Source organism: Cetorhinus maximus, unplaced genomic scaffold, assembly GCF_964194155.1.
Source record: "Cetorhinus maximus unplaced genomic scaffold, sCetMax3.hap1.1 HAP1_SCAFFOLD_1099, whole genome shotgun sequence".
In the NCBI taxonomy this organism is placed as follows: Eukaryota; Metazoa; Chordata; class Chondrichthyes; order Lamniformes; family Cetorhinidae; genus Cetorhinus; species Cetorhinus maximus.
In genome coordinates, this window is record NW_027597041.1 from 51,578 (window position 1) to 64,171 (window position 12,594).

General features: G+C 44.3%; 1 pseudogene; it reads left to right on the plus strand.

Moving 5' to 3' along the window:
* Positions 1-12,093: 12,093 nt before the first annotated feature.
* On the plus strand, positions 12,094-12,272 carry LOC144675679 (U2 spliceosomal RNA; annotated as a pseudogene).
* Positions 12,273-12,594: the final 322 nt, after the last annotated feature.

Consider the following 12,594-nt stretch of genomic DNA (forward strand, 5'->3'; position numbering starts at 1 on the left):
AGATGTGCATTAGAATTGTATACCTCAACATAGGGGGTATATGTCATCTCTGCCACCTACTGCATGAAGACCAGCAGCTTATCACCTGTCCAGTTTGAAGGTGTTGACCAAAGTACGTTTATAGCACAGACTCTGAAATGGGGGGGCCTCTGGGACATCTCTGTAATGCCTGAGTCTGTGGGACAGGAGAGCAGGGAAACTGGTCACATTTGTCACCTCAGCAAAGTGGTAGCAAGATGTGGCCATTCAGTCTCACGAAGTCATTGGCTTACTTATGGTCCAGGCTATATAACTAATGCCATCAATGTTGTGTTTCATTCTCAAATAGAAAAGCACCTCCAAAGGACTTTTACACCCAGAATATACATTGTGCGTGACAACACATGAGGTTTCGGTCAATGTGAAGGATGCTGGAAATTATGATGTGTTCCTTCCAAATTTCTCTTGATCTCATCTTCAAAACAAAATCATTTCAATGGATGGCTTGTGGTTGACCTAAGTTTAGCTCCTCTGCCATGGCTCTGACCTCCAGATGAGTGCTCCAAATGTTACCTGAGGTGTGCCAGTGACAAATTGTGTGTGCCTCTACAACAGGATTGGTCATTTACAGATTCTTTGGGATTTTAAAGGGGCCACTTTTGCTGCCTACACTAACCTGTAGAGGCTCTGCAGTATCTTTAGTTTGTGAATATGGGGATATTTGAAACCTACCGCATGCAGTACAAATTCATCATGCCAAAAAAAGGCCTGAGCTGCTTCATTTGAAGTGCTCGGTAGAACGCAGTTTACCTTGTTGTAGAAGGTGTTGAGCTTCTTGTGTTGTTGGAGCTGCACTCGTCCAGCCAAGTGGAGAGCATTTCATCACACTCCTGACTGGTGTCACAGAATTCCCTACACCCATTAGCAATAATGCCGGTAGTTGCAAACGTGTTACAAGAAATTAACAGCGAGTTGTCAACCCCCTGATCTTTCCTTCTAGTAGTTGACCCAGGCTGCTTGGCTAAGCACTTTTATTTTTATTTATTTATTTTTTTGCAACAATTTTTATACCATTGGATGGGCAGGATATTCCATTGACAAGGTCATTTTTTAAAAAATTCATTTATGGGATGTGGGCTTCGCTGGCTGGGCCAGCATTTATTGCCCATCCCTGAAGGAGGAGGAGGAGGTGGTGGTGGTGGTGAGCTACCTTCTTGAACCACTGCAGTCCATGTGGTGAAGGTGTACCCATAGTGCTGTTAGGAAGGGAGTTCCAGGATTTTGACCCAGCTATGGTGAAGGAATAGCAATATATTTCCAAGCCAGGATAGTGAGTGGTTTGGAAGGAAACTTCTACGTGGTGGTTTTCTCATGTATCTGCTGCCCTTGTCCTTCAAGATGGTAGTAGTCATGGGTTTGGAAGGTGCTGTCGAAGGAGCCTTGGCGAATTCCTGCAATGCATCTTGTAGATGGTACACGTTGCTACTGTGTGTTGATGGTTGAGGGAATGAATGTTTGTGGACAAGTGTAGCTTAAGCTCGATAGGACAACGTGCTCCTTCAGAGATCCAGCACTGATCTGATGGGTAGAATGTCCTCCAGTGCTGTAACCAATGATATTAGATACTCTGTCCATATCCTAGGCTTTCCCTGTCTATCATCCCAGCTGTGTATGATCTGATGGTGTTCCCTTCACAAGCCCCTGTCGAGGTGCTACGTGTTTGCCTTATTTCAATATTAACTGTGTGCAGTCTCTTTGACCTTATACTGTGACTGAGTGCTTGAGAAAGCAGTTCATACATCACCTTCCTCCCTCTTGAGACTTTGGCCTGCTCTGCAGAGCTCTTTCCATATCCAGAGTATTGATCTCAGTCAGACCTCCCACTCATACCATGCTAACTGGCACTAAGTCTCACTTTCTTATGCTGTGCTCAGCACTAAATTTCTTGGCGTTGTGGGTGTGTTTTCCATAGCCTGGCTCTTTCTTTTCCCAGGAAGCCTTCGTAAACGGCCTCAGCATACAATCTGGCAACGTGCTCTCTTTTCCCCAGCTGCTCTACAAAGGTGACAACTTTACACCCCTGGTGGCAGAAATGTTATTCTTGAATCTGCAGCCTTAGCTGAATGCAGCAATTTCTCAGTTGCAGGATCAACCTTGTGTACCTTTTTTTTTCCTGAGTGAGCTTGAGAATGAATGAAAATTTTTCAGAGCAAATGGATTTGCCATCCTCCTTCAAATTCCTCAGGAAGCGCACCCTTTTGTGAGCAGGGCTAGAAGGGGTGGAATGTACAGAAGAATGGGGAGAGAGCAGTCCCCTCGCGTGACTCAAGGGGTTCACACAGACTCGAGGGTCAAATGGCCTCCCTTTGCATTGTTACATTCCATGATGACTCCAAAGCAGGATGGTGTGTTACTCAGCAAGGCTTGCAGGCAATGCTATTGTGAACTGGGACAATCAAGATTGTCTGTCTGTACAATTTGTTGCAGCATCAACTACAGTTGTCATCTGAAGCTTCATATGGCAATGTTCATTTAGTGAAATGCTTCCTTAGAGTAGATCAGGCAGGCATCAATTTGCCCTAAAATCCTGGAGCTGTGTAAAGTCTGAACAAGTGCATGACCTAGATGTTAAGTGTTCTGAATGGGTGCATCACATTTACAACACTTGCATTTGGCAGGGCAGTGATGAGTTCATTTTTGTTTTAAAGAAAGGAAACATGGGCTAGGGCGAGTCCTGAGCTCTGGTAATTAGGACACAAGTGATGTGGTGGGCAGATGCTGATACTGGTCAGATGGAATATTGGAAGTGGAGATGGAGGTGAAATGGGTGCTGTGCCACCACCAATTTTAACATCATTTTAACTTCCCAGTGTTTAATGCAGTTTGTTCGTGTAATACAGGATTAAGTTTAAAAACAAACACTGGAATATGACCTTGGAAACTCAAAAAAAGCCCAAATTTTTAAAGAGCACTACTCTGGTTTGGTTTTCCCTTTTCTTTAACAGTAAGATATGGAGCTGTAACATGGGCCTTCTAAGCAGTGACTCTTGGCAGAATGTTTAGTGGCCAGTTTCTGCTGTGTGATTTCTAGCATTTCCAGCGACTTTCTGCCCTGGGGTTTCACCTCAGCATACGTATTGTGCACCTCTTGTGCACACTTCACAAGCTTGCTACTGCCAGGATTACTACTTTTGCTTTACTTTGCAAAGTAAGCTACACTTGACTGATCCTCTGCTCAGTGCTAATTTTGCTGTTTGGATGGCGCTGAATATGCTAAAGTTCATCCAGAGGCATCCAAGTCCATGATATTACCCTCGCTGCTTAAGCAACACTTGGCCATAGGCACATACCTGCTGCATAATCCATTTGGTCAGCATCAGCCCTGATAATTTTTGTGTGTTAAATAAACCAATATCATTAGAGGATGATGGTAATACTCAAAAGTATAGCACGCGTGCAATTTCCCTTGTTCTCCAGTCTGAAGTCGCTGGCCATTAGTGACTGATACTGATAAACATTTTGATTATTATCAATGACTCAGAATCCTTGCATTTGAAGAACACTCTTTTTTTCAATTTGTGTGATTACGTCTAATAATGACCCTGGAACAAATTCCAGGCAGATTCTGTGAATCTGCTTTTACAAGCTCCGCTCCTTCTTCCAATCACAGCGCCTCTTGCAGATGGAGAGCTTCAAATGCAAAGGGGAATGAGCTGGTTGAGTGGGTGAACCTGCTGAAAGTAATGTCTGGGAAGAGTGGAATCAGATTAAAGCTTAACTGTTTTTATTGTTAATTCAACAATTTACAGACTTTATTACATCCTTTAGGAGGAAGGGACTTGCCTGAAGGTGGCAGCTCCAAGTTTTACTTCGCGGACTTTTTTTGTACAATTATCACATGAGAGATCTGGATTTTGCTCATCGTGTCCAGAGGTGAAATGAGAACTAGCAGAATGTTGACTGAAGCTTTGCACTTTCACACCGATTTTAATTTGGCGGGGAGGTTTTCTTTCCGGGACAGAGATGAGCATTTTAGAAGATGCAGGCGGCAAATCAACTTGCAGATTCACACTGTCGGCATGAAGCTTAAATGACCAAATAGTGTCTATGGGGGAGAATTGTTGATACACGTACCTATAGGTCCTATAGGGTGTAATAGACAGAGATACCTTGATGTCAACTGACCCACAAGTTTCAGTTCCCAGCATGTGCACCTTTTGTATGGAAGCTCAGAGCTGGCAATGTGAATTCATAACTTGCACCTTTTATGGAGCCTGCTATTACATACTGACTCAGCTACAATTAACAATTAATGTTTTCAAAAGCACTTGAAGTTATTAAGCAATTAATTAATTAAGACATTAATTGCGTAAAAAGACAGACAATTAAGCACAGCTTGCTTTTGTGTCTGTCTGGGGGTTGAGTAACTGGAATTTTGATGTTGCTGAAATTGTCTGGAGTTGGATTCCAGACTTTGATTTTTCTTGCATCCCCTCCAAAACTTTCAAGAAAAGGATCATTAAAGGAAATTGCATGATGGTTCAAACCACAATGCAGGTGCTGTAGTGTCCGGACTGTCACATGACCGGCTGCGAGAGAAACACAGCTGGGAAGATGCTGGGTTAACAGCAGTGCAGTAATATTTTAACAGGAGCAATTACAGCACGAAGATATCGGGATTGGGAGGGTCCAAAATAACAGGCAACACTGAATTAACGCAAGAGTTATTTGAATTCATCTCTGAAAACAATACTGTTGTGACTTTCTTAATTCATTGGAGCACTTCTAATGCAGTAACTTTAAACTGGTGCTGAAAACTGACAGGTATGTTGGCTGTATATTTCTGCTCTGTTTCTCTGCAGCATCCTTCCTGCTGCACTAATACTGGTTTCAGGCTAGCTGAGCACTGATCAAACAATCAAACCATTACCAACTGAGGCAGGAGGGGATCTCCTAGAAAAGTTTCAGGTTCTCTTGACATATGAATGATTTCATATTTTGCAATTTACATTAACTAATGACGTGAATGTGTTCAATCCCAAGTACCAATACTTGATAGTAATGCAAAAGGGTTTCACCCTTACAGTAAACAGCTCTTAAACTGCTGTTGGAATTGATTTTTAGTTTCACCCTAGATGAAAGCCAATCCAGTAGATTCCAGATAAATTTTTCCATAAGCCCATTTTCATACTCATAGGTTGCTATATTATTCGATACGTAAACATTGCAAAGAATATGATCGAACCTCTCCAAAATATAGGATTGTGGGAGTGAACAAAGCATTTTGAGAAGCTCTTTGTCAGTATAAAAACTCGTGGTCTTAGATTGACAGGTGGCAATTAAACGGTGGAGTTATAATAGGCCCTGATATCTTGGAATGATTTAATAGTAAAAGACAGCCAAGAGTATAAACCGGTACCCAACACTTTCCCTTTCCATCCTCCTTTTTCACTGTCAGTGGTAAAGTAAGAGCTTTCAGCCCAGAGAGCAATTAGTGCAGAGGGATTACTGTACATTGAAAGACACGGCATGTCTAACCCAAGCAAACACTTTCAATGTTTCCTGTCATCCAGCCAGCAGTGATCTGCAGCTGGATATTATCATCTCCACACAGAATAGAATCATAGAAAGTTTATGGCACAAAGCGGCCACTTGGCCCATTGTGTCTGCTCGGGCTGAAAAACGAGCCACCCAGCCTAATCCCACTTTCCAGCATTTAGTCTGTCACCCTGCAGGTTCCGGCATTTTAAGGTGCATATCCAGACACGCTTTTAAATGAGTGTTTCTGCTTCTACTAATCTTCAAACTTCTTGATCATTCCCCCTACATTTACATCCAAATTATTAGATATACCTCAAAAAGCAGGGGATCTAATACACGTCAACCCACAAATGCAACTATTTATATGGGAGTATTTCTTCTAGAGCGGCTGAGGTGGGATGTGGTCGTGTTTTATGGAGAAGGTGATGGTTGGGACTGAGCACAAAAAGATCAGTTCTATTGATTTGAAATTTTCACTTGAACGGCATTGCAAAATAATAAAGTAATAACGAGCATCACTGCGGTCCTGCAGCTGAACCTTGTAGAGTTTAAAGACTTTCCATTCTGGAACTACCTCACTCATTAAAAATTGGTTCCAGTGTCATTATTAGACCTGCATGTTAAGGACTAGCTGACTACACCTTTTGTAGCCTTCATGTGTACTGTGTATGGAAAAGCCTCAAACCATCCTTGTTCCTGTGAAAGGTCTTTGCATTTTGGTGATGTTTCTTTAACAGGATGTGCACAGCAGCTTGACCAGCTCCAGCTCAAAGGATTTTCCCAGCAGTGGCTGCTCTCACTCCAGGCCTTTATCTGTACCTCAGATCAGCAGGAGCTGAATACAAGATTTGTGCCAGCAGGTACAGGCTAGGTTGGGAGTGGACAAAACTGCAGCATTTCAGGTTCTACTTGGAATTTACTCAGATATAAAGAGTCAAATGTTTCTCCTTTAGCAGCCACTACAAAAAGAGTACAGAGCACTGATCTATTACAGAGCATTGTAAACTGTGAGGAGGACAGTATAGAACTTCAAAAGAACATAGACAAGTTGGTAGAGTGGGCAGATAGGTGGCAGATGAAGCTCAATGCGGAGAAGCGTGAGGGGATGCACTTTGGTACAAAGAACATGGAGAGACAATATAAAATAAGGGGTACAATTCTTAAGGACGTGGCGGAGCAGAGGGATCGGGGTGTTTATGTGCATAGGTCATTGAAGGTGGCAGGACAGTGGTGCGAGCAGTTAGTAAAGCATGCAGTATCCTGGGCTTTATTAAGAGGAGCATAGAGTACAAGAGTGGAGAGGTTATGCTGAGCTCATATAAGATGCTATTTAGCCCTCAGCTGGAGTATTGTGTCCAGCTCTGGGCACCACACTATAGAACGGATGTGAACACATTGGAGAGAGTGCAGAAGAGGTTTACAAATATGTCTCCGGGGTAAGAAACTTCAGTTACGAAGATAGATTGGAAACGTTGGGACTGTTCTCCTTGGAGAAGAGAAGGCTAAGAGGAGATTTGATAGAGGTGTTCAAAATCATGAGGGGGCTGGATAGAGTAGATAGGAAGAATCTGTTCCCGCTCTGAAAAGGATCGAGACCGAGAGAGCACAGGTTTAAAGTGATTTACAAAAGAAGCAAACGTGATGTGAGAAAAATCTTTTTCACACAGCGAGTGGTTCGAGTATGGAATGCACTGCCTGGAAGTGTGGTGGAGGCAGGTTCAATCGAGGCATTCAAGAGGATTATCACTAGATGATTATTTGAATAGAAACAATGTGCAAGGGTAAGGGGAAAAGGGAGGAGAATGGTGCTAAGTCATAATGCTCATTCGGAGAGCTGGTGTAAATATGATGGGCCAAATGGTCTCCTTCTGAACCCTAACAATTCTGTGATTCTGTGACATTATCTGATTGGTTTTCCTTGTGGGAACTTTTATGTTTTTCATTCTAATGGTTCAGTTTCTGCTGTGTTTCTCAACCAAGAGGCAATCATTTCTATTCCTGCTCGCTACTGGATGGTGCAAAATACTTCAATCAATTAAATATTTTTGAAGTGCTGATATCTGTTGTGATGCTGGAAATGTGTCAGTTAATTTACTCACAGCAAAGTCCCACATACAGAAATGACATCATGACAAATAATGTTTTCAGTAATGTTGGTTGAAGGAGAAATATTGGCCAGGAGACCAGGGAGAATTCGGCCACTCTTTCTTGAATAGTGCCATGGAATATTTTGCATCCAGTTATGATGTTAGCTGGAATATCTGCTCAATTCTCTGGGGTGATACTAGATCTCACACAACCCTCTTCCCACAGAAAAACAGCAGTTTAGAGGTCTACTAATGGAAGTCAAATTACTTTTGGTTATTTTAATGGACTATCTCTTTAAATCTATGAGCAGTGGGCAGCCCAGCTCCACAAGCTTTTCACACACAATCTGGAAACAGGCTTTTTATTGGGGTGTGGGGAGCTGTGTAGCTGTTGGGATGAGGCTCTTTGTCAGAACACAGTACTCTCCAAACAAAGGGTCAAAGGGACTCGAAATGTTAGCTGTGTTTCTCTCTCCACAGATGCTGCTGGACCTGCTGAGCTTTTCCAGCATTTTTTGTTCTTGTTTCAGATTTCTATCTGCATCCAGCATCCATCAGCAGTATTTTGCATTTACTCTCTGATCAAATCATGAGTTGTCTGCAATTTTCCGTTTGAATGTCAGACCTGATCTGCAGGGTGTCTTTGTTTTCAATGTGTCTCACTTCTCACTTCCTTGCATGTCTGACCTATCCACATGTTCTTTGTTTTGCTAATGTCTTTAATTTCTTCAATGCTTCTTTCCATTGTTTCCATCTCACTCAACAATGCAGCAGTTTACATCACAGAAACGAGCTGAGATAATTTCACTTTGGGTACAATCGGGAAATTGCACGGGAAGAACACTTGAAATTGTGCAGGTTAGGTTAGGCTTCTGGCCACCAATTCATTTGGAAAATCATGAATGCAAAATCTCCCTGAACCAACGCAACAAGGCAGAATAATAAAAAGTAACTTTATTTTCTCTGTATTCCTTGATGCATTTGAATGGTAGGTGACAGATAATGTTTCAGTGATATATCTGAAACTGGTTTATTGTAATAAAATGAGAATTTGTAATCTGGGTGACCAGTTGTCCCTGAGTAAGCTGATTTAAAATGGCAGAAAAAAAATTATACTGAACCACTTAATTGTTTCATTGGGACACATCAGTAAGTTTCTTATTAAATTAAACAATTCTGATGCGACAAAAACTTTTAAAACATGCCGATGTCCACTACATGCTTTAACCTGGTCTTGCAGGGTATAGCAGAATGGTGCAACTCCCCTGTTTACGATGAGCAGATGTAACAGTCAACAGAACAATGTTTTTACAGCTGCCTGACCATGCTTTACATTTCTTCTGAAACTGCTCCTCATTAAGAGTTGCTTTTCTCACCTTCAATGTGCCATTTACATGTGGGTATTTGCGCTGAAGTTCAGCTCAGGGCCTTGCAATTTTTCTCCTGTGCAGCTAGGCCAGACACTGCCCCCTGTTGGATTTCTGTGCAACTGCAGGCACAACCACACTAAGGCAGTTGTCCACGTTAGAAAATAGGGTGACAGCACCTGTACCCCGCTTCACCCTGTTGGCTGCAGTTTCTTTTGCCTGTGCCAGCCTTCCTATCCTTTGTGCTGTACTCTCCTTCCCTCCACTTTCCTCAGCACAGCCTTAGCGAACCCAAGACCACGGCTCATTCTTCTAAACTCCAGAAAATATTGGCCACTCCATTCAATCTTTACTGAACCATTGTTGCATCCCTACTATGGAAAATATATCCTTCATTTGGTGAGGAGACCAAAACAATGGTACACAATACTCTGGGTATGATCTCGCCAAAGCTCCGTTTGTTGCAGCAAGAATTCATGTAAACACAAATAAGGATCCTCGGCTTTATAAATTGAGGCGTGGAGTCCAAAGGGAAGGAAGTTATGCCAAACCGTTATGATACACTGGTTAGGCTACAGCTGAAGGAACAGGAAGTGACGGAAGGTAAGAAATGCTTTATCTGATTGTGCTGTGCAGCAACACAAAGGTTGACAATTCTTCAGGTGTGAACCCTGGTGAGCACCACTGATCTTTTCCAACTATTAAACCACTGTCCAATAGCACAGAGTGAAATGTGCTCCTGTTACATTTTCCTGAAACTGAAGTCGGTTAAACACAGCAGCCCATGTTGAGCAATGTACATTGAGTTTGGCTGCTGGGTAGTGATGCAGCAATGATGTCATTAGCACAGTGACCTAAGACGCCCCAATGCTCAGGCCCAAGAATCCAGGCCCAAGTGTCACTCCGTGCTGAGATTCTACCTCTTCCCGGTGTTGGGAAGAATGGATATGGCTATGTTACCAGAGAACGCTCCATTCAGTTGGAACCTGCTGTATCACCTATCCCTTGTGGAACAGTTTATGCAGAAAAACCTGTTGACCACAAGTCCATCAGGCAGTGGGCTGCACATATTGTAATGTGGTCCTGCGGGAAAAGGAGATAGTGAATGCTGTCGGGTGGTTTCCTGAGCTGACTGTCAAAGTAATTTGGAAGAATGCCTCATCACCAAAACTTTCAAATTAGCATTAGGATGTAGCTTGGCTGATAGTGACAAAGGCCCTCCCCATCATGTGCATGACGGGTGTGGACACCTGCCTCATCAGCTTGGATCAGGAGAAGGCCTTTGACAGAATACCGCACACCTACATGGTGGAAGTGCTCTCCAAAATGGGGTTTGGGGAGGGAATTCGAAATTGGATCCAACTGCTCTACACTAACATCAGTAGCGCAGTCTCAATCAATGGGTGGGAATCAGATAGCTTTCCGATTAAATCTGGAGTCAGGCAGGGCTGCCCTCTCTCTCCTGTCCTGTTTGTCTGTTGCATAGAACCCTTTACTGAGTCCATCAGGAAGGGTTCAGGCATAAGAGGAGTGACAATCCCAGGCAGTGGAGGCACTCAGGCCAAAGCCTCCCTGTACATGGACGATGTCACCGTCTTCTGCTCGGATCCGCTGTCGGTGCGCAGACTGATCCACATCTGCGACCAGTTTGAACTGGCCTCGGGAGCCAAGGTAAATCGTGGGAAGAGCGAGGCCATGTTCTCTGGGAACTGAGCTGACCGATCCTTTGTCCCCTTCACTGTCAGGGCTGACGGCCTGAAGGTGCTGGGGATATGGTTCGGAGGGAGCAGGGCATGCGTTAGAAACTGGAAGGAGCGAGTGTCTATGGTGAAAAGGAAACTGGGCATTTGGGAGCGACGCTCCCTCTCCATTGCGGGTAAGAACCTGGTCATCAGGTGTGAGGCACTCTCGCTGTTGCTGTACGTGGCGCAGGTCTGGCCCATTCCAGACTCCTGCGCGACGGCGATCACTCGAGCCATCTTCCGCTTTATCTGGAGGTCAAAAAGCGATCGTATCCGCAGGGACGCGATGTACAAGCCTCTAGATAAGGGGGAATAAAACATGCCCAACATCGCCCTCATACTGATGGCCACCTTTGTGTGTGGCTGCATCAAGCGGTGCGTAGACCCTCAGTACACAAACACCAAGTGTCACTATGTGCTGAGGTTCTACCTGTCCCCGGTGTTGCGAAGGATGGGTCTGGCCACGCTGCCGCGGAACGCTCCAAGTAGTTGGACCGTGCCGTACCACCTGTCCCTGGTGGAAAAATTTATGCAGAGAAACACCTTTGACCACAAGTCCATCAGGCAGTGGTCAGCACGTAACGTCCTAGAGGCCCTGAGGGATAAGGAGAGGGTGGACCCTGTGGGATGGTTCCCCGAGCAGACTGTCAAAGTCATTTGGCAGAATGCCTCATCGCCAGAACTTTCCAACAAGCACCAAGACGTAGCTTGGCTGGTGGTGAGAAAGGCCCTCCCCGTCAGATCCTTCCTACACGCCAGAAAGCTCACCCCCTCTGCATGTTGCCCACGAGGTGGCTGTGGTGGGGAAGAGACCGTTGTTCACCTCCTTGTGGATTGTGCCTTTGGAAAGAAAGTCTGGAGAGAGATGCAGTGGTTGCTGTCGAGGTTCATCCCGAGCAGTTCTGTGACACAGGACTCTGTGCTCTACGGGCTGTTCCCAGGGACACACACCGAGACAAACATCGACTGCAGCTGGAGGATCATCAACTCGGTGAAAGAGGCGCTTTGGTCTGCCCGAAACTTGTTGGTCTTCCAGCACAAAGAGTTGTCCCCGACCGATTGTTGCGGACTGGCACAATCCAAAGTCCAGGACTACGTGCTGAGGGACGCACTAAAGCTTGGGGCAGCTGCCGCAAAGGCGCAATGGGGAAGGGTCGCTGTCTAAGACCTTTCTACCACAGCGCACCGAGAGACTGGGAACTGTTTAGAGCCCCTCGGGCTGTACAGATCAAAATGAAAGGCTGTAAATGATTGTAATATTGTTTGTACTGATGCACCTGGTGATACATTTTGTAAAAGTTTAACCTGGATTGTACCCTTGTAATGTTGGTTTTGAAATGGTTTTGAATGTGATTGAAGATATTTTATGAATAAAGTATATTTTTACAAAAAAAAAAAAAAAATCTGTTCTTATCAGTTTAATATCTGATACGTCCCTTATCTGGGGACCATATATTAAATTGATTTTTGGAGCAGGGAGATGGAATAGGGGTTTGCTCCGTCCACTCCACGCATCGACCCGGTATTGCAGTATCTCTGGGAATGGTGCACCACCCCTTTCCAGGGGATTTTCAATGCTAAAAATAGTTTTCTTACAAACATCTGCTTTCTTTACTTTTCAACATGCACATCTTTCAAAACACAACTTTCTTTCTTTCTCATCGCTTCTCGGCCTTTTGGCTAACATCAAGTGTTGCAGGGGCGACACCATGGTCCTGCCAAGGCAAGGTCGGGATGGAAGGGCGATAACCAATCGCAATCCAAATCCATACCGTGGGTTACCTATCACCGTCCGAGTCACGGTGAACCACAGCGAAGGAGGATCACCTATGGATCGGGGCTTCTTCACCAGGAGGATCCTGTTGAAGGCGTGCGGCT